This window comes from Neovison vison, chromosome 2 (genome assembly GCF_020171115.1).
Source record: "Neovison vison isolate M4711 chromosome 2, ASM_NN_V1, whole genome shotgun sequence".
NCBI classification, from domain to species: domain Eukaryota; kingdom Metazoa; phylum Chordata; class Mammalia; order Carnivora; family Mustelidae; genus Neogale; species Neogale vison.
The window spans coordinates 112,848,207-112,870,531 of NC_058092.1; positions in this window are offsets into that span (position 1 = coordinate 112,848,207).

The window sequence follows — 22,325 nt, forward strand, 5'->3', positions numbered from 1 at the left end:
TGGAGGTGGATCCTCATGTGGGGTATTTGGGCAGACTCACCAGGCACTTCTTTCTATGGGGAAGGCAGAATGCTGCATTGTGTCTCCAGAATTCCCTATCAAAAGGGCTTGGGGACAAGGAGGGTTAGGATGGATTGTAAACACAAGATATGGTTCAATTCAGTGACAAGCGGAAGGCACTTCCAATGTGCAGCGGCTGATTCAGGACATCTAGCACCTGAGTAAGGGCAGATGTCAGATGTTCGTTCACACTGGTGTTTATGTCTAGGATGACGGACAAATGGTGGGTTTGCGTCAAGAGGCCATGGAGGATTTCCCATGCTGCGGCTTGTGAGTTGCTGCAAACAGCAAGGTTTCCTTCTATTGGACAGGGGGAGTCTGGTTTTTTTTTTGTTTGTTTTTTTTTTTTTTTTTTTTTTTCTCCAGGGTTCCCCATATAGAAAGGTTGGGTAGCAGAGCTCTCCCTCATGTATGCCTGGAAACCACTACTCCCTTGACTATTGCAGCTCAGGAACATGGCAGGTTCAATCTCATTGCTCTGGGGTAAATTCCAAGGGGGCTGATTTGACATGGAGTTTGATGCTGTTCAATCTCAATGCTGGTTTGTATCCAGGAGGACACTGGAATGTTGGGATGGTCAGGTGCTATGCAGGATTCTAATACACTAAGTCTTGGACACAGCTACCAAGAGCAAGGTATCCTTCTGGGGACAGGAGGGGTTCTTTTGTGTGGCTCAAGGACCACATGTTGGAATATAAGATGGTATGGGAGAACAGGCCTCTCAGACAGGCATCTAAAAACCTATGCTAGGGCATCGATGAAGTCCTAGGGGCAAGTCATGTTCAATCTTCTGACTCAGGGTCTTTGACTTGGATGTCTCCCTTGAGGCAGGTGCTCACTGTGTGTCACAATGTACACTTGATTGCAGACCATTCGTGGAAATTTAGGTGGGCTCAGGGGCTTTATACTTCGCTCCTAAGCTTCAGGGTTTGGGCAACAGTGAAGGGCAGATTTTCCTTCGGGAGGGTAGGCACAGTCATCTGGTGTGGCTCCAGAGGCCCCATTCTTGAGGTCCTGACGGCCAGGGTTTTGGAGACAGAAACCTGCCAACATGAACTAGGGTTAGGGTAATGCCCGAGGTGATCACAGCCCTGAAATGCAGGCTCTGAGGGAAACTCATTGTGTAGTGAAATGAAGGTATCGTGGAGGTGGTTGGGCAGGCTTTTCTGTCCGGGTTTTGTGTCCAGAATGGTCACAAAATGTAGGGATGGCTTCATGGGGCCATAGAAAATTCTTTATCTCTGGAGATTCTTCCCAGCTCCAAGACTTTGGTGTCTCTGGTGAAAGGGGAGACTGCTGTTTTCCGTCTCAATGGACGGCCACAAGAGGGATTCCAGGGACAGATTCTGGGTCTAGGTGACTGAAGAACACCAACGAGGGTGAGGATTTTCCGCTAGGTACCTGGAAGGCCCACTCTGTGGGCTCCTGGTCCAGCCACCATGGGGATTTGTTTGAAAGCAGGCTCACACTGAGGGTCACAGTGCCTGTTTGTGCCCAGGGAGGCTCCCATGTGTGGCTGTGGTCTATGTCAAACGGCTGGTTCCCACTCTGAGGGTTGGACACGCATCTCACTAGCCAGATTTACTGCCATAGAAAAGGAGGAGTACCCTTGTGCTTCAGGCTCCCTGTAGGCAGGGATTTGAGCTACAGCGTGGGCACAGAGGCCTGAATACCCAGGTTGAGTAGAGATGAGGCCTTTGGGCCACAACAAGTCCCAACTGCAGGATATGGGGTCCACTTTCTGGGTGGTTGACTGAAGGTCATGGCTCAGGCTGTGTCAGACAGAGCTTTAGTTCCCATGGTGGGTTAAGATATTAGGGTGTCATTGAGGGTCCTGCAGGAGGATCCTCATGTGGGGTCTCTGTGCAGACTCACCAGGCACTTCTTATTTCTATGTGGCAGGCAGAATGCTGCGTTGTGGCTCTAGAATTCCCTATCAAGAGGGTTTGTGGACGAGGAAGGTGAGGAATGAAAGGTAAACACACGCTACTCTTAAATTCAGTAACAAGGGGTAGGCAGTTCCAGGGTACAGTGGCTGATTGGAGATATCCAACACCTGAGTAAGGGCGGATGTTAGATGTTTGCTCACACAGGAGTTTGAGTCTTTGATGACTAGCAAATGGAGGGGTTGCCTCAAGAGGCCATGGAGGATTTCCCATGCTGAGGATTGTGAGATGCTCCAAACAGCAAGGTTTCCTTATACTGTACAGGGGGAGTCTGGTTTGTTTGCTCCAGGGTCCCACATGAGGAAAATTTCCGTAGCAGAGGACTCCTGCATGGATGCCTGGAAAGCACACCTCCATTGACCATTGCAGCTGAGGAACATGGCAGGTTTGTTCTGGTAGCTCTGGGGCTAAGTGCCTAGGCCTGGAGTTGACATGGAGTCTCATGGAGATGGGTCACAATGCTTGTTTGATACCAGGAGGATTTTAGAATGTGCTGGTGGCTAAGGGGACGTGCAGGATTCATCTACCCTGAGGGTCTGACAGAGGTCCAAGAGCACGGTTTCCTTCTGGGGACAGGAGATGTTCTATCGGGTGCCTCAGGGACCACATGTTGTATCATAAGTTGGTATTCCAGAACAGACCCCTGAGAACAGATGCCTGAAAACCTTATCTAGGGTTCCAATGAAGTCATAGGGACATGTCATTTAAATCTTCTGACTCAGGCCCATTTACTTGGATTACTGCCTGGATGGTGGAGATCAGCATGTTTCAGACTGCACATTTGCGTCCAGATCGGTCTCTAATATTGGGGTGGGCCCAGGGGCCTTGCAGATTTCTCCCATCTGGAGGGTTGGGGCAACTGTGATGGGCACAGTTTCCTTGGGGATGGCAGGCACAGTCCTGTGGTGTGGCTCCAGTGGCCCCATACAGGAGGGCATGTACACCATGTTTTTGGGAGAGAAGTTTAAAAACACAAACTCAGCTTAGGGTTAGTGGCGAGGTGATCGCAGGCCCAATGCGTAGACCTGGAAGGCAGCTTATCAGGAACTGTAAATCAGGTCACTCCAAGGTGGTAGCACAGGCTTTTGTATCTGGATTGTGTCCAGGAAGGCCTCGGAATGCAGGTGTGGTCTCATGGGTCCATGGGAGATTTTTTTTCTCTAAGGATCCTGGTGGGTCCCAATAGTTTGGTGGCTTTCTCAGGGAAGGGAAGGGTGCTGTTTTCCATCTTATGCTTGCCACAAAAGAGGGATTTCAGAGACGGGCTCTGGGTCTGGGCGTCTGGAAAGTCCCAACACGTGTTAGGATTTGGGCCAAAAGACGTCCTAGGCCTGCAATGCCGGATCCTGGAGGTTCAACTGAGAGAGCTTGTTTGAAAGCATGCTCAGTCTGAGGGTCGCCATGCCTGTTTGTGCCCAGGGTGTCTCTCATGAGGGTCGTAGTCTCATTGGCCATGAAGCTGGATCCCAATCTAAGAGTAAGCCAGCCAGGATTCCTGCTATGGCGAAGGAGGAGTTCTCTATTGAACCTCAGGTTTCCCCATTGGAAAGGAATCCATGAAAGGACTGGGGACAGATGCCTGAATACCAAGGATGGGTAGAGATGAAGAACGTGGGTCATCGCCAGTCTCACATGCTGGAATTGGGGCCCACTTTCTGGGTGGCTGACACTAGGTCAGGGCTAATGCTGTGTCAGACACAGCACTAGTGGCCAAGGCAGCCTATCTGGTTTTCCTCGAGGTCCGAGCAGATTGATCCTCATGTCGAGTTTCTGGACAGGCTCACCAGGCTCTTCTTTTTTTCTATGGGGAAAGCAGAATGCGGGGTTGTGGCTCCAGAATTCCCCATCAAGGGGGCTTGTGGACCAATAGTGTGAGGATGGAATTGTAAACCCAAGCTACGGTTTAATTCAGTGCCAAGATGAAGGCAGTTGCAGTGTGCAGCAGCAGATTTGAATATCCAGCACCTGAGTAAGGGTGGATGTCAGATGCTTGCTCATGCTGGAGATTGTGTCTATGAAGACCGACAAATTGAAGGGTGGCATCAAGAGACCGTGGAGGATTTCCCACTCTGGGGCTTGTGAGATGCTCCAAACATCAAGATTTCCTTGTACCGGACAGGGGGTGTCTGGTTTGTTGACCCCAGGGTGGGTCCTACATGTGAAAAGTTTGGTAGCAGAGCTCTCCCGCATGGATGCCTGGAAAGCACACCTCCATTGACCATTGCAGCTGAGGAACATAGCAGGATAGTTCTGGTGTTTCTGAGGCGAAGTACTGAGGCCTTGAGTTGACATGGGATCTCTTGAAGATGGGACACAATGCTGGTTTGTTATCAGTGAGGTCATAGAATGTGCTGGAGTCTAAGGTGCCATGAGGATTCTCCTAACTGAAAAATTGGCACAGGTCGAAGAGCACGGTTTCCTTCTGGGGACCGGAGCTGTTCTGTTGTGTGGCTTACGGACCACATGTTATATCCTAAGTTGGTATTCCAGAATAGGCCCCTGGGGACAGATGCCTGAAAACATAATCTAGGGTACCAATGAAGTCCTAGGGCCATGTCATGTTCAATCTTCTGACTCAGGACCATTGACTAGGATGTCTGCCTGCATGGAGGTGTTCAGGGTGTTTCAGACTGCGCATTTACATCCAGAGTGGCTTCAATTATTTGGGTGGGCTCAGGGGCCTTGCAGGTTTCTTGTAATCTAGAGGGTTTCTGCAACTGTGACTGGCACAGTTTCCTTGGGGATGGCAGGCACAGTCCTGTGGTGTGGCTCCAGAGACTCCATCCTGGAGGGCATGTGAGCCATAGTTTTGGGAGAGTAGTCTGCAAACACAAACTCGGCTTAGGGTTGGTGGCAAGGTGATGGCAGTCCCAATGCATAGACCTGGGTGCAGCTCGTCATGAACTGTAATTTGGGTGACTGGAAGGCAAAGGCTTTTGTATCTGGATTGTGTGTCCAGGATGGCCTCAGAATGTAGTTGTGATCTCATAGGTCTATGGGAGAATTTTCCTCTCTAAAGTTCCTGGCAGCTCCCCTTAGTTTGGTGGCTTTCTAGGGAAGGGAAGAATGCTGTTTTCCTTCTTAGAGGTGTCCCAAACAGGGATTCCAGAGACGGTTTTTGGGTCTGGGCCCCTGGAAATCCCACCAAGGGTTAGGATTTGGGACCAGGGGCATAACAGGCCTGCAATGCAGGATCCTTGTGGTTTAACTGAGAGGGCTTGTTTGAAAGCATTCTCAGGCTGAGGGTCACAATGCCTGTTTGTTCCCCAGGTGCCCCATAGGAGTGGGCATGGTCTCATTGCCCATGCTGCTGGCTCCCTCTCGGCAGGTTGGACACCAATCCCAACAGCTAGCTTTTCTGCCGTGGGGAAGAAGCTGTATTCTATTGGGCTGCACATTACCCCATTGGCAGGGATTCTAGCCAAGGTCTGAGGACAGATGTCCGAATACCAAGGATGGGTTGAGAGGACGGATTGGGCCATGACCGGTCTCACATGCTGGATATGGGTCCCCCTCTCTGGGGGGCTGATACGAGGATGGGTCTCAGGCTGTGAAGACACAGCACTAGTGGCCAGGGTAGCTTATAAATCGAGGATTCTCAAGGGCCGAGCAGATGATCCTTATGTGGCATTTATGAGCAGACACATCTGTCACTTCTTCTTTCTATGGGCAAGGCATAATTTTTGCGTTTTGGCTCCAGAATTCCCTATCAAGGTGGCTTGGGTTTCCAAGCATCTCTCCTCAGAGGCCTGGTTTCCATTACAAGCATATGGGGTTTCCTGAGACACCGATCAGAACAAATGTTGTCTCCACATGGGAAATGTGCTCTTTGGAGTTGTGTGCAAACCTCCGGTTAGCAGAATCCTTCAGGGCCCCAGTGCCCCTGCCCCATTCCAAGTTATGCATGGACACAAACCCACATTAGGACCCATCTTCAAGAGAGATTATTTCAACTCAGCCCCCTCAGTTGCTCCACCAGAGCCAGCAGATAGAACCTGTCTTTTCACTAAGAGACAATTGGAATGTGAGGCAGGCTTCAGAGGCATCAGTCTTTAGAACTTTTCTCTGGTGTCATTTCGTATGGGACGTCCTCAAGCCATCCAACAGATCTCAATTGTCCCACAGTAGGAATTCTTGTGGTTTGGAGCATCTAACAACTTTCTTCGAGGGAAAAACTCCATGTTCTTTTCTTGCCCCATGCGCCTTTATGAAGGGCCCATCATGGGCAGAATCTCCAACCTGAGCCAACGTGTGATCCTCGCTGTGCCTTCAGATGAACGAGGTCTCAATTCAGCTCTGCAGAGTGTGCCTTCTGTGCTCTCGCCCAGAAATCTATACCCAGGTTGTGTTCTCAGACTTCCGTCCTCACACTCCTGGCCCACAAGCCCTCCAGTTTGGCAATTCCAGAGCCACAATGCAGCACTCTGCCTGCCCTCCAGAAGAAAAACGTTGCCCTCTGGGGCAACCCAGAGGCCCCAAATTAGGATCAGCCTGCACGCCACATGACTGTACCCCAATTATACAGTCTGCCCTGGGCACTAATGCTCCATATGACAAAGCTTGAGCCCGGAACTCCTGACCAACTCACAGATAGGTGTTCCCACATTGTGCACATTAGGACCGACCATGGAATTTGGTTGTCATCTCTTCCCAACCATGGTTCTCAGCCTTCAGAACCTAGACCTAATTTCCAATCACTTCCCAGGGGTGAACGTGATGCAGAAATCAGAACTCCTCCGTCCCCATGGCAAGAAACCTTGTGGCTGGCATGTTGTCCAGAGTTTAGTGAAGGAGAAACCAGTGTGGCTTATGAGTCCCCGCCAATGCTTGAAGCCAGCGTTGGGCACAAACACGCATTGGGACCCTCATCATGAGCCCTGTACTCAAGTAAGGTCGCTCAGTGGCTGGACAAAGAGCCCGCATATGGGGCTTGCCATGCCTCTAGGCCCCCATTCTTAAGCAGAGTTCGGGTTGTCCAGACACCCCTCTGCAGGGCTCTGTTCTGGAATCCCTCTTCTGGTGGAACACCTGAGGTGAAAAAACAGAACGGACTCCTCCCATCCCACAGAATGAACCCAAACTCTTGGGATCAGGCTAAATCCCTAGAGACAGAGACTCTTCTATAGCCCATGAGTCCACACGGACATTCCACGTCCTTCAGTGACACAAAACCCAAAGAAAAAAGCCTGAGCAAGTGCCTCAAACTCGCCCATTGCTCATAACCTGAAGAGCTCTAATGGTCTGTTGATCGGACCTGCCATACCTACATCCCCAAACCTAAGCCAAGTTTGTGTTTTCAAAGTTCTGTCCCCATAGACCTGGCCCTCACAACCTACAGACTGGGGCCTCTGGAGCCACACCTCAGGACTGTGCCTGCCTTCTCAAAGGGAATTCTGCCCATTCCTTTGACCACAACCGTATAAATTAGGAGAGACCTACAAAGTCCCCTAGGCCATCCCAATAGTATATGCCGCCCAGGACAAACAGGGGCAATCTGACTCCATCTGAGTGAGCAGCTACGTCCACTCAGACCCGTAGACAGATATCCCCAGAGAAGAAGATTTAAACGAATAGGCCCCTAGGCCGTATTCAGATCCATTGTTTTGGTTTCCATGCATCTCTCCTCAGAGGACTGGCTTGCAATACCAGCTTATGGGGGTTTCCTGAGACACCCATCAGAACAAATCTCGTCTCCACATGGGAAATGTGCACATTGGAGCTCTGTCAAAACTTCCATTTAGGAGAATCCTTCAGGGCCCCGGTGCCACCGCCCCATTCCAAAGTCTCCATGAACACAAACCCACATGAGGTCCCATCATCAGGAGAGTCCATTTCAACTCAGTGCCCTCGGTTGCTCCCCCAGAGCCAGCAGATTGAACCTCCCTTGTTGCTAGAAGATAATTGGAATGCGAGGCGGACTTCACAGGCATCAGTCTTTAGAACTTTTCTCTGGAGTCATCCGGTATGGGATATCCTCAAGCCATCCAACAGATCCCAATTGTCCCACAGGAGGAATCCCTGTGGTTTGGAGCATCTAACAACTCCCTTCGAGGGAAAAACTCCATGGCCTCATGTTGTCCCACGCCCCTTTATGAAGGGCCCATCATGGACAGAATCTCCAACCTGAGCCAACGTGTGATCCTCGCCCTGCCTTCAGATGAACGAGGTCTCAATTCAGCTCTGCAGAGTGTGCCTTCTGTGCCCTCGCCCAGAAATCTATACCCAGGTTGTGTTCTCAGACTTCCGTCCTCACACTCCTGGCTCACAAGCCCTCCAGTTTGACAATTCCAGAGCCACAATTCAGCACTCTGCCTGCCCTCCAGAAGAAAAACGTTGCGCTCTGGGGCAACCCAGATACCCCAAATTAGGATCAGCCTGCACATCAATCGACTGTACCCCCAATTATATAGTCTACCCTGGGCACTAATGCTCTATCTGACACAGCCTGAGGCCGGAACTCCCGACTGACTCACAGGCAGGTGTCCCACACTGAGCACATTTGGACCCGCCATGGAATTTGGTTGTCATCTCTTCCCAGCCATGGTTTTCAGGATTCGGAACCTAGAACTTATTTCCAATCACTGCCCAGGGGTAACATGATGCAGAAATCAGAACTCTTCCTTCCCCATGGCAAGAAACCTTGCAGCTGACATGCTGTCCAACGTTCAGTGTAGGAGAAACCAGTGTGGCTCATAAGTCCCCACCCAAGTTTGAAGGCAGCGCTGGTCACAAACAACATTGGAACCCTCCGTGTGAGCCCTGTCCTCAAGTAAGGCCTCTCAGTGGCTGGACCAAGATCCCCCATATGGGACTTGCCATGCCCCTAGGCCCCCTTTCTTAAGCAGAGTTCAGGTTGTCCAGACGCCCCTCCCCAGGGCTCTGCTCTGGAATCCTTCTTTTAGTGGAACATCTGTGGTGAAAAAACAGAACGGACTCCTCCCATCCCACAGAATGACCCCAAACTCTCGGGATTGGATCAAATTTTTAGAGATGGAGAGTCTTCCATGGCCCATGAGTCCACACGGACATTCCACGGCCTTCGGTGACACATAATGCAAAGACAAAAGCCTGAACAAGCTCCTCAAACTCGCCCTTTGCTCATATCCTGAAGAGTTCTCCTCATGGTCTATTGATCGGACCTGCCATAATTACTGAGTTTGTGTTTTCAGACTTCTGTCCCCAAAGTCCTGGCCCACACACCGTCCAGGCTGGGGCCCCTGGAGGCACACCTCAGGACTGGCCCTGTCCTCTCAAAGGTAATTCTGCCCATTTCTTTGGCCAGAACCATACCAATTAGGAGAAACCTCCACAATCCCCAAGGCCATCCCAATCGTCTAGTTCGCCCAGGACAAACATGGGCTATCTGACTCCATCTGAGATCCTACCTCCACTCAGACCCATATACAGATATCCCCAGAGAAGAATATTGGAATGAATAGGTCCCTATGCCCTAATCAGGTCCATTGCTTTGGGTTTTAGGCATCTCTCCTCAGAGACCTGGTTTCCAATATCAGCACATGAGGATTTCCTGAGGTGCCAGTCAGAACAAATCTCATCTCCACATGGGAAACTTGTGCATTGGAGCTATGTCAAAACCTCCGGTTAGGAGAATCCTTCAGGGTTCCAGTGACAAACCTTGAGGTTTGGAGCAGCTCACACCTCCCAGCGTAGGGAAACCTTCCTGGCCTCATGACGCCCCCACCCCCTTCAGGAAGGGGCCATCATGGACACAAACTCCAGCTTGAGGCAACATCTAATACTCGCCCTGACCTCAGATGCAGGAGATCTTGATTCAGCCTCTGCAGAGTGGGCCTGCTGTGCCCACAGCACCAAACCTAACACTGGCTTGTGTTTTCAGACTATCTTCTTCACATGCCTGGCAAATAAGCCCTCCAGACTGGGAATTCCGGAATCATAACACAGCCCTCTGCCTGCCCACCAGAAGAAAAACGTTGCCCTATGGGGATCTCCAGAAACCCCAAATGAGGGTCAACCTGCTTGGGCCTCAACTGCACCCCAATTGGATAGGCTGCCCTGGGCACTAATGTTCTGTCTGACACAGCCTGAGACCAGACGTCCTGACAGACAAGGAGACAGCTGGCCACACACCCAGCACATCGGACACGCCAATGGACTTATGCCGTCATCTCTTCCCACCTGGGTAATCAGACTTCTGAACCTAGACATTATATCAAATCCCCTCACAGGTGGGTTCCTGAAGCACAAATCAGAACTCCTCCTTCCCCATGGCTTTAAAGCTTGCTGTTGACATGGAGTCATACCTTCAGGGTAGGAGAAACCTAAATGGCCCCTGAGGCCACGCCCAAAGTTGAGTGCCGCCTTTCACACAAACTCGCATTGTGAACCTCAGCGTGAGCCCCATGTCGATGTAAGGCCTCTCAGGGCCTGGAACAAGAACCCTCCTATGGGGATTGCCAAGACCCTATGTTTCCAATCCTCACCAGAGTTCAAATTTTCCAGTCTCCCGTACCTGGGGCTCTGCTCTGTAATCCCTCTCTTGGAAAGACACCTGAGCCAGACAACCAGACTCCAACCTTCCCACAAAATGACCCCAAACTTTTGGAAGCTGGGCCAAATCCCCAGAGAAGGTGACTCGTCCATAGCTCCTGAGGACACCCCTATAATCCATGGCTATCCTGGACACAACATCCATAGACAAGAGCCTAAGGGACCGCCTCCCACTCACCCTTCTTTCATAAGCGGAGGAGCTCCCCTCACGGTCTGTAGATCCAGCCTGCCATAACTTCGGTGCCACATTTAAGCCGAGTTTGTATTTTCAGATTTCTGTGCCCACAGCCCAGACCCACAAATCCTCCAGGCTAGGGCCTCTGGAGCCACACTGAAGGACTATGCCTGTTCTCTCCAAGGAAACTGTGTCCAATCCATTGACCACAACCCTACAGATTAGGAGAAACCTCCAAGGCCCCCGAGGCCATCCCAATAGTGTAGTTCGCCCTGGATTAAGAGGGGCACTCTGACACCGGCTGAGCAACCATCTCCACTTAGTCACTTAGACAGTGTCCCCAGAGACAGGAGATTGAAATGCACAGGCCTCTAGCCCCTAATCTAAACCCTAGCTTTGGTTTCCAGGTGTCCATTCTCAGAGGACTGGTTTTGAAGACCAGCATCTGGGATTTTTCTGAGGCACCAAATAGAACCTCTCTCGTCTCCACATGGGGAGTTTTCTTTTTTTTTTTTTTTAAAGACCTTATTCATCTATTTGACAGAGAGAGAGATCACAAGCAGGTGGAGAGTCAGGCAGAGAGAGAGAGAGAGAAGCAGGATCCCACCAAGCAGAGAGCCCGATGCGGGGCTCGATCCCAGGACACTGAGATCATGACCTGAGCCGAAGGCAGCGGCTTAATCCACTTAGCCACCCAGGTGCCCCATGGGGAGCTTTCTTATTGGAGCTGTATCATACCCTTTGGGTAGGCGAATTCTGCACGAGCCCTAAACCACCAGAACATTCCAAAGTCTCCAATGACATAAACCCACATTATGACCATCCTCAGGAGAGTCCATTTCAACTCAGCCCCCTGGGTAGCGCACATCAGAGCCAGCAGTTCAAAATGTCATGTTGCAAATAGCCAAAGGGAATGCGTGATATGCTGTACAGGCATCCATCCTTCGAACCCTGCTCTCCAGTCTGCCCATATGAGACATCCTGGAGCCATCCAATAGGACTCGACTGTCCCTCAGAAGAAAACCGTGTGGTTTGGAGCAATTCACAAATTCAGTGTGGGAAAACCTTGGCCTCATGAAGCCCCCACTTCATGAAGTGGCCATCATGAACACATACTCCAGCCTTAGCCAAAGTCTGATCATCACCCTGACTCCAGATGCAGGAGATCTCGATTCAGCCTCTGTAGAGCGGGCCTGCCATGCCCTTGACCCTAAACCACACCCTAGCTTTTGTTTTCAGACTTCTGTCCTCACAATCCTGGCTCACAAGCCCTCCCGACTGGGAATTCTGGGGCCACAATGAAGCACTCTGCCTTTGCACCAGAGGAAAAACATTGTCTTTGGCGTTGCCCAGAAACCCCAAATGAGGATCAGTCTGCTCGGCCCTCGGCAACACCCCAATTGCATAGGCTACGCTAAGCACTAATGCTCTATCTTACATAGCTCGAGCCCAGACCTTCTGACAGAAACAGAGACAGCTGGCTGCACACCCAGCACATCGGACCCGCCATGGTCTTAGGCCATTCATCCCTTCCCATTGACCTGCATGTCTTCCTGGAGGTATATTCTGAGGCTGTGTCAGACTGTGCATTTTTTTCCAGAGCGGCCTATGAAATTGGGGTGGGCTCAGGGGCCTTGCAGTTTTCTCCTAATCTGGAGGGTTTGGGAAACTGAGACAGGCAGAGTTTCCTTGGGAGAGCAGGCCCAGTTATGTGGTGTGGTTCTGGAGGCCCCATCTTGGAAGGCTTATTGATAAGGGCTTTGGGACCAAAGTCTTCAGGCACAAACTTGGGTAATAGTTAGGGGTGAGGTGATGGCAAGCCCGATCTGCAGACCCTGAGGGCAGCTGGTCGCGATTTGATATTCAGGTGGCTGGGAAGCAGTAACACAGGCTTTCCTGTCTGGATTTTGTGTCTAGGATGGCCACAGAATGGAGGGGTGACTTCATGGGTCCATGGGATATTTCTCCTATCTGGGGATTCTGCCTGGCACCCAAGAGTTTGATGTCTTTCTGGGGAAGAGGAAACTCTGTTTTCCGTCTCAGGGGTCTTGTCCATACAGGGTTTCCAGTGATGGGTTCTGGGTTCGGGTGCCTGGAAAATACAACCAAGGCTTAATATTTGAGCTTACCAGCAGAGATACCTGCTCAACGGGCTCCTGGTCCTGTTCCTGAGTGACCTGTGTTTGAAGAGGGTCTCAGGCCGAGGGTCACAATGCCTGTTTGTGCCAAGATGCCTATAAGGGGTGGGCGTGGTCTCATGGGCCATGCACCTGGCTTCCACTCTAAGGGTTGGACAGCCATCTCAACATTTAGTTTTCCTGCCATGGGGAAGGAGAGGTACGCTTTTCTGCTTCATTGTCCCTCATGGGCAGGAATTTGAGCTAAGTTCTGGGACTGGCACTTGAATACCCAGGTTGCTTCAAGATGACGGCCTCGGGCCAAGGCAGGACCCACCTGCAGGATATGGGGCCCACTGTCTTGTTGGCTGACAGAAGGTCGGGGCTTAAGCTGTGTCAGACAGAGCATTCATGCAGAAGGCAGCCTATGATATTGGGGTGATGTTGAGCTGTGCAGCTGGATCCTCAAATGGGCTTTCTGTGCAGACCTATAAGGCACTTCTTCTTTCTGGTGGGCAGGCAGAAGGCTGTATTGTGGTTCCAGAATTCCCAATATGGAGGGCTTGCAGGCAAGAAGTGTGAGTAAAGAATCTGAAAATACAAGGATCGGTTAAGCTCAGTGCAGAGCACGTGGCTGTTCCAATGTGCAGCAGAGGTTTTGAAATCTTCAGCCCCTGAGTATCCACAAGGGTCAGCTGTCTGCTCACGCTGGAGTTTGTATCCATGATGGCCTAAGAATGGTGGGATGGCCTCAAGAGGCCTTGGTGTTTTTCCCAAGCTGGAGCTTGTGAGCTGCTCCAAACAGCAAGGTGTCCTACTGCGGGACAGGGGAAATCTGCTTCGAGGTCTTCATGGTCCCCCATATGGATAGATTTGATAGCAGAGCTTTCTGAATTGATGTCTGGGAAGCCCACCTCGCTTTACCATTGCAGCTGAGGAAAAGGGCAGGTTTGATCCTCTGGCACTGATTCCAAGTTCCAAGTGATCTTCGTTGATGGAAGTTCTCAGTCTAACGGGTCCCAATGCTGCTTGGTGTCCAGGGAGAACATAGAATGTGGTGGTGGCCCTGGGGTCAGGCAACATTCTCCTACCTGAGGGTTAGACCCAGTTGCCAGGATCCAGGTTTCCTTCACGGGAGAGGTGGGGTTCTCTAGTATGGCTCACGCACCACAAGTTGGATGATATGTTGGTTTTACAGAATAGGCCTCTGGGGACAGAGGCATGAAAACCTTAGCTAGGTTTCCGATGAGGTCCTGGGGCATGTCAAGTTAAATCTTTGGACTCATGGCCATTCAACTGCGTGTCTTCCTGGAGGTAGGTGCTGAGTCTTTGTCGGACTGTTCATTTTCTCCAGAGTGGCCTATGAAATTGGGGTGGACTCAGGGACCTTGCAGGTTTCTCCTAATCTGGAGGGTTTGGGCAACTGAAACGGGCAGAATCTCCTCCATAGAGCAGGCCCATTGATGTGCTGTGGTTCTGGAGGCCCCATCCTGAAAGTCATGTGGGTCAGGGATTTGGGACCAAAGTCTTCAGACACAAACTCAGGTAAGAATTAGAGGCGATGTGATGGCAGGCCTGATCTGCAGACCCTGAGGGCAGCTTTTTGGGATTTTAAATTCGGGCGGTTGAGAGGTAGGAGCACAGGCTCTTCTGTCTGGATTGTGTGTGTAGGATGGACACAGAATGGAGGGGTGGCCTCATGGGTCCATGAGAGTTTCTACCTCTCTGGGGTTTCTGCCCAGTACCCAAGAGTTTGGTGTCTTACAGGGGGAAGGGGATAGCATGGTTTTCATTGTCAGGGGTCCCATTCAAACAGGCATTCCAGATATGGGTTCTGGGTCTTGGTGCCTGGATAACCCAACCAAGGCTTAGAATTTAGACTTATGGGCATGACAGGCCCACTCTGTGAGGTCCTGGTCCAGCTCCCGAGTGGGCTTTTTGGAAAGCGGTCTCAATCTGAGGGTCACAATGCCTGTTTGTGCCCAGCTGCCCATTCTGAGTGGGGGTGGTTTCATGGGCCATGCACCTGGCTCCCACTCTGTGGGTTGGACAGCCATCTGAACATTCTATTTTCCTGCCATGGGGAAGGAGGAGTACTCTTTTGTGCTTTCGAGTTCCCCATGGGCAGGCATTTGAGATAAGTTCTGGGACAGGCACCTGAATACCCAGGTTGCTTCAAGATGACGGCCTCAGGCCAAGGGAGGACCCACCTGCAGGGTATGGGGCCCGCTATCTGGGTGGCTGACAGGAGGTCAGTGCTAGATCTGTGTCAGACAGAGCATTCATGCAGAGGGCATCCTATGATAATGGGGTGATGTTGAGAGCCTTGCAGCTGGATCTTCATGTGGGGTTTCTGCACAGACCCATAAGGTATGTCTTCTTTCTGGTGGACAGGTAGAAGGCTGCATTGTGGCTCCAGAATTTCCAATACGGAGGGCTTGCAGGTGAGAAGTGTGAGGACAGAAGTCTGAAAACACAAGCTACGGTTAAGCTCAGTGCAGAACACATGGTCGTTCCAATGTGCAGCGGTTGTTTCGAGATGTCCACCACCTGAATATCCGCAAGAGTCGGATATCTGTTCACGCTGGAGTTTGTATCCGTGATGGTCAACGAATGGGGGGGGGTAGCCTCAAGAAGCCTTGGAGGTTTTCCCAAGCTGGAGCTCTTGAGCTGCTCCAAATAGCAAGATGTCCTACTGCGGGTTAGGGGTAGTCTGCTGTAGGGCTCCAGGGTCCCCCATATGGAAAGATTCGATAGCAGAGCTCTCAGAATAGAGGCCTGGGAAGACCACCTCACGCTACCAATGCAGCTGAGGAACAGGAAACGCTGCATTCCCTGGCTCTGATTCCAAGCTCAAGTGATCTGCACTGATGCAAATTCTCAGTCTGACAGTTTCCAATGTTGCTTGGTGTCCAGGGAGACCTTAGAATGTGGTGCTGGTTCTGGAGCTATGCAGGATTCTCCTACCTGAGGGTAAGACCCAGTTCCCAGGAGCCGGGTTTCCTTCTTGGGACAGGTGCAGTTCTCTTGTATGGCTCACCCACCACATGTTGGACCATATGTTGGTTTTCCAGAACAGGCCTCTGGGCACAGAGACCTGAAAATCTAAGTTAGGGTTCCGATGGGGTCCTGGGGGCATGGCAGTTTCAATATGCAGACTCAGTGCCATTGACCCGTGTGTCTTCCTGGAGGTAGGTGCTGAGGCTGTGTCAGACTGTGCATTTTCTCTAGAGCAGCCTATGAAATTGGGGTGGGCTCGGGAACCTTGCAGGTTTCTCCTAATCTGGAGGGTTTAGGCAACTGAGACGGGCAGAATTTCCTCGGGGAGCAGGCCCACTGATGTGATGTGGTTTTGGAGGACCCATCCTGGAGGGCATGTGGTTCAGGGCTTTGGGACCAAAGTCTTCAGACACAAACTTGGGTAAGAGTTAGGGGCGAGGTGATGGCTGGCCCGATCTGCATACACTGAGGGAAGCTTATGGAGGTTGAAATTTGGGTGGCTGAGAGGCTGGAGCACAGGCTTTTCTGTCTGGATTGTATGTCTAAGATGGCCACGGAATGGAAGGGTGGCCTCATGGATCCATGGGATATTCTTCCTCTCTGGAGATCTTGCCCAACACCCAAGATTTTGATGTCTTTCTGGGGAAGAGGAAAACCCTGTTTTCTGTCTTAGGGATCCCGTCCAAATAGGGATTTCAGAGATGTGTTCTGTGTCCAGGTGACTGGATAACCCAATCAAGGCTTAGGATTTAGGCCTAGGGGCATTAGAGGCCCGCTCTATGGGCTCCTGGTCCAGTTTCCGAGTGGGCTTGTTTGAAGAGTTTCTCAGGCTAAGGGTTGCAATGCCTTTTTTTTGCCCCTCTGCCCATCCTGAGTGGGTGTGGTCCCATGGGCCATGCACCTGGCTCCCACTCTGAGGGGTAGACCGCCATCTCAACATTCTGTTTTCCTGCCATTGGGAAGGAGGAGTACTCTTTTGTGCTTTAAGAACCCCTATGGGCAGGAATTTGAGCTAAGTTCTGGGACAGGTACCAGAATACCCAGGTTGGTTAGAGATGACAGCCTTGGGCCAAGGGAGGACCCACCTGCAGGATATGGGGCCCGCTATCTGTGTGGCTGAAAGGAGGTTGGGCTAAGGGCTGCTGTAGACACAGCATTCATGCACAGGGCGGTCTATGATTTTGGGGTGCCCTTGAGTGCCGTTCAGGTGGATCCTCATCTGGGGTTTTTCTGAGAAGACCCATAGGGCACTTCTTCATTCTGGTGGGCTGGCAGAAGGCTGCATTTTGGCTCCAGAATTCCCAATATGGAGGCCTTATAGGCGAGGAGTGTGAGGACAGAAGTCTAAAAACATAAAGCCACAAATAAGCTCAGTGCCGAGCACATGACTCTTCCAATGTGCAGTGGTTGCTTTGAGATCTCTAGCACCTGAGTATAGGCGAGGATTGGCTGTCTGCTCATGCTGGAGTTTGTATCCATGATGGCCAACGAATGGTGGAGTTACCTCAAGAAGCCTTGGAGGTTTTCCCAAGCTGGAGCTCGTGAGCTGGTCCAAACAGCAAGGTATCCTACTCTGGGACAGGGTAAGTCCGCTTCGAGGGATTCAGGGTCCCACATATGGAAAGATTGGATAGCAGAGCTCTCTGAGTGGAGGCCTGGGAAGCTTTCCTCGCGTAACCATTGCAGCCAAGGAACAGGGATGTCTTGATCCGCTGGCTCTCTTCCAAGTACCAGGAGATCTGCATTGATGGTAGTTCTTAGTCTAATGCGTCACAATGCTGCTTCATGTCCAGGGAGACCTTACAATGTGGCGGTGGCCCTGGGCTCATGCAGGGTTAGACTCAGTTCTCAGGAGCCAGGTATCCTTCTCGGGACAGGTGGGGTTCTCTTGTATGGCTCACGGACCAGAGATTGGACCATATGTTGGTTTTCCAGAACAGGCCTCTGGGCACAGAGGCCTGAAAACCTAAGCTAGGGTTCCAATGAGGTCCTAAGGGCATGGCAGGTTCAATCTTTGGACTCAGCACCATTGACCTGCGTGTCTCCCTGGAGGATGGTGTGAAGCTGTGTCAGACTGTGCATTTTCTCCAGAGCGGCCTATGAAATTGGGGTGGGCTCAGGGGCCTTGCAGGTTTCTCCTAATCTGGAGGGTATAGGCAACTGAGATGGCACAGACTTTCCTCCAGAGAGCAGGCACAGTGATGTGGTGTGGTTCTGGAGGACCCATCATGGAGGTCATGTGGGTCTTGGCTTTGGGACCAAAGTCTTCAGTCACTAACTCGGGTAAGAGTTAGGGCAAGGTGATGGCATTCCCAATCTGCAGACCCTGAGGGCAGCTCCTCGGGATTGGAAATTCTGCGGCCGGGAGTTAGGAGCACAGGCTTTTCTTTCTGGATTATATGTCTATGATGGCTATGGAATGGAGAGGTGGCCTTATGGATCCATGTGAGATTCTTCCTCTCGGGAATTCTACCTGGCACTGAAGATATTGGTGTCTTTCTGGGGGAAAGGGAGAGCACAGTTTTCAGTGTCAGGGGTCCCCTCCAAACAGGGATTCCAGAGATGGATTCTGGGTCCAGACACATGGATAAACCAACCAAGGCTTAGGATTTGGGCCTAGGGTCATGACAGGCCTGCTCTGTGGGGTCCTGGTCCAGCTTCCTGTGGGCTTGTTGTAAAAGGGTCTCAGGGTGAGGGTCACAATGCCTGTTTTTGCCCAGCTGCCCATTCTGAGTGGTCGTGGTCTCATGGTCAATGCACTTGGCTCCCACTCTGAGGGTTGGACAACATCTCAACATTCAGTTTCCCTGCCATTGGGAAGGAGGAGTACTCTTTTGTGCTTGAGGGTCTCCCATGGGCAGGAATTTGAGCTACATTCTGGGACAGGTACCTGAATACCCAGGTTGGTGTGAGATCAGGTCCTCGGGCCAAGGCAGGACCCACCTGCAGGATATGGGGCCAGTTATCTGGGTGGCTGAGGGGAGGTCGGGACTCGGGCTGTGTCAGACAGAGCATTAATGCACAGGGCTGCCTATGATATTGGGGTGATGTTGAGGTCTGTGCAAGTGGATGCTCATGTGGGTTTTCTGCAAAGTACCATAGGGCATTTCTTCATTTGGTGGGCAGGCAGGCTGCATTGTGGCTCCAGATCTCCCATAATGGAGGGCTTTCAGGCGAGGAATGTGAGGTCATAAGTCTTAAAATATGAGGATCGGTTAAGCTCAGTGCAGAACACATGGCCGTTCCAATGTGTAGCAGTTGTTTCAAGATCTCCAGCACCTAAGTATCCACAAGGGTCAGATGTCTGCTCACGCTGGAGTTTGTATCCTTGATAGTCAACAAATTGTTGGATGGCCTCGAAAAGCCTTGGAGGTTTCCCAAGCTGGAGCTTGTGAGCTGCTCCAAACAGCAAAGTGTGCTATTGTGGTCCAGGGTAAGTCTGCTTTGAGTGCTCCAGGGTCCCCCATATGGAAAGATTCAATAGCAGAGCTCTCTGAATGGAGGCCTGGGAAGCCAACCTCGTGTTACCATTACAGCCGAGGAAGAGGGCAAGCTTGATTATCTCTCTCTGGTGCCAAGTTCCAAGTGATCTGCAGTGAGAGAAGTTCTCAGTATAATGGGTCACAGTGATGATTCTTGTCCAGGGATACCTTAGAATGTGGCTATGGCCCTGGGGCCTAGCAGGAGTCTCCTATCCTGAGGGTTAGACCCAGTTCCCGGGAGCCAGGTTTCCTTCTCGGGACAGGAGTTCTCTGGTATGGCTCACAGACCACAGGTTGGCCATATGTTGGTTTTCCAGAACAGACCTCTGGGGAGAGAGGCCTAAAAACCTCAGCTAGGGTTCTGATGAGGTCGTAGGGGCATGGCAGATTCAATCTTCAGATTCAGTGCCATTGACCTTTATGTCTTCTGATGTAGGTGCTGAGGCTGTGTTGGACTGTGCATTTTTTTCAAGAGCAGCCTTTGAAATTGGGGTGGGCTCAGTTGCCTTGCAGGTTTCTCCTAATGTGGAGGGTTTGGGCAACTGAGACATGCAGAATTTCCTCGGGAGAGCAGGCCTTCTGATGTGGTCTGGTTCTGAAGGCCTCATCCTGGAAGGCATATGGGTAAGAGCTTTGGGACCAAAATCTACAGACACAATCTTGGGTAAGAGTTAGAGGCATGGCGATGGCATTCCCGATCTGAAGACCTTGAGGGCAGCTCCTCGGGATTGGAAATTCGGGCAGCTGGGAGGCAGGAACACAGGCTTTTCTGTCTGGATTGTGTGTCTAGGATGACCACGGAATGGAGGGGGGCCTCATTTGTCCATGGGACTTTCTTCCACTCCAGGGATTCTCCCTGGCACCAAGAGTTTGGTGTCTTCCTGGGGGAAGGGTAAAGCACATTTTTCCGTGTCAGCGGTCCCCTCCAAACAGGGATTACAGAGATGGGTTCTGGGTCCAGGTGCCTGTATAACCCAACCAAGGCTTAGGATTTGGGAATAGGGTCATGACAAGGCCGCTCTTGGGATCCTATTCCAGCTCCTGAGGAGGATTGTTGGAAAGTGGTCTCAGGGTGAAGGTCACAATGCCTGTTTGTGCCCAGCTCTCCATCTTGAGTGGGTGTGCTCTCAGAGGCCCTGCACTTGGCTCTCACTCTTAGTATTAGACAAACATCTCATCATTCAGTTTTTCCTGCCATGGGGAAGGAGGAGTACTCTTATGTTTCAGGGTCCCCTATGGGCAGGAATTTGAGCTAGGTTCTGGGGCAGGTACCTGAATACACAGGTTGGTTTGAGATGACAGCCTCGGGCCAAGGCAGGACCCACCTGCAGGATATGGGGTCTGGTATCTGGGTGGCTGACAGGAGGTCGGGGATCCCGCTGTATCAGACAGCATTAGTGCAGAGGTCAGCCTATGATATTGGGGTGCTGTTGAGGGCCATGCAGGTGGCTCCTCATGTGGGGTTTCTGCGAAGACCCATAGGGCACTTCTTCATTCTCGTGGGATGTCAGGCTGTTTGGCTCCAGATTTCCCAATATGGAGGGCTTGCAGGCAAGGAATGTGAGGACATAAGTCTTAAAACACAAGGTACAGTTAAGCTCAGTGAAAAGCACATGGTCGCTCCAATGTGCAGTGGTTGTTTCGAGATCTCCAGCACCTGAGTATGGGCGGGGGTGAGATGTCTGCTCATGCTGGAGTTTATATCCATGATGGCCAACAAATGGTGGGGTGGCCGAGAGAATCTTTGGGGAGGTTTTCCCAAGCTGGAGCGTGTGAGCTGCTCCAAACAGCAAAGTGTCCAACTGCAGGAAAGGTGAAATCCGCTTAGAGGGCTCCAGGATCCCCTATATGGAAAGATTCGATAGCAGAGCTTTCTGAATGGAGGCCTGGGAAGCCAACCTCGCATTACCATTACAGCCGAGGAGCAGGGCAGACTTGATCCACTGGCTCTGGTTTGAACCTCTAAGTAAACTGCATTGACGGAAGTTCTCAGTCTAACGGGTCCCAATGCTGCTGGGCGTCCAGGGAGACCTTAGAATGTGGTGGTGGCTCTGGGTCCATGCAGGATTCTCCTAATTGAGGGTAGGACCCAGTTTCCACGAGCCGGTTTTCCTTCTCGGGACAGATGGGGTTTTCTTGTATGGCTCATGGACCACAGGTTTGACCATATGTTGGATTTACAGAACAGGCCTCTTGGGAGAGAGGCCTGAAAATGTAAGCTATCGTTCCATTGAGGTCCTAGCGTCATGGCAGGTTCAGTCTTCGGACTCCATGCTTTTGACATGCGTGACCTTCTGGAGGTGGGTGCTGAGGCTGTGTCAGACTGTGCTTTTTTTTCCAGAGCAGCCTATGAAATTGGGGTGGGCTCAGTGGCCTTGCAGTTTTCTCCTAATCTGGAAGTTTTGGGAAGCTGAGATGGGCAGAGTTTCCTCGGGAGATCAGGCCCAGTGTTGTGGTATGGTTCTGTATGCCCTATCTGGGAGGTCTTGTGGGTCAGGGCTTTGGGACCGAAGTCTTCAGTCACAAACTTGGGTAATATTTAGGGGCGAGGTGATGGCAGGCCCGATCTGCAGACCCTGAGGGCAATCCTCAGGACTGGAAATTCTGGCAGCTTGGAGGCAGGAGCACAGGATTTTCTGTCTGGATTGTGTATCTAGGATGGCCACGGAATGGAGGGATGGCTTCATGGGTCCATGGGAGATTCTTCCTCTCTGGGGATTCTGCCCGGCACACAAGAGTTTGGTGTCTTTCTGAGGGGAAGGGGAGAGCGCGGTTTTCCATGTCAGGGTTCCCGTCCAAACAGGCATTCTAGAGATGGGTTCTGGGTCTGGGCTCCTGGATAAGCCAACCAAGGCTTAGGATTTGGGCTTAGCGGCATGACAGGCATGCTCTGTTGGTTCCTGGTACAGCTCCCCATGGGGCTTGTTGGAAAGGGTTCTCAGTCTGAGGGTCACAATGTCTGTTTGTGCCCAGCTGCCCATCCTGAGTGGGCATGGTCTCATGGGCCATGAACCTG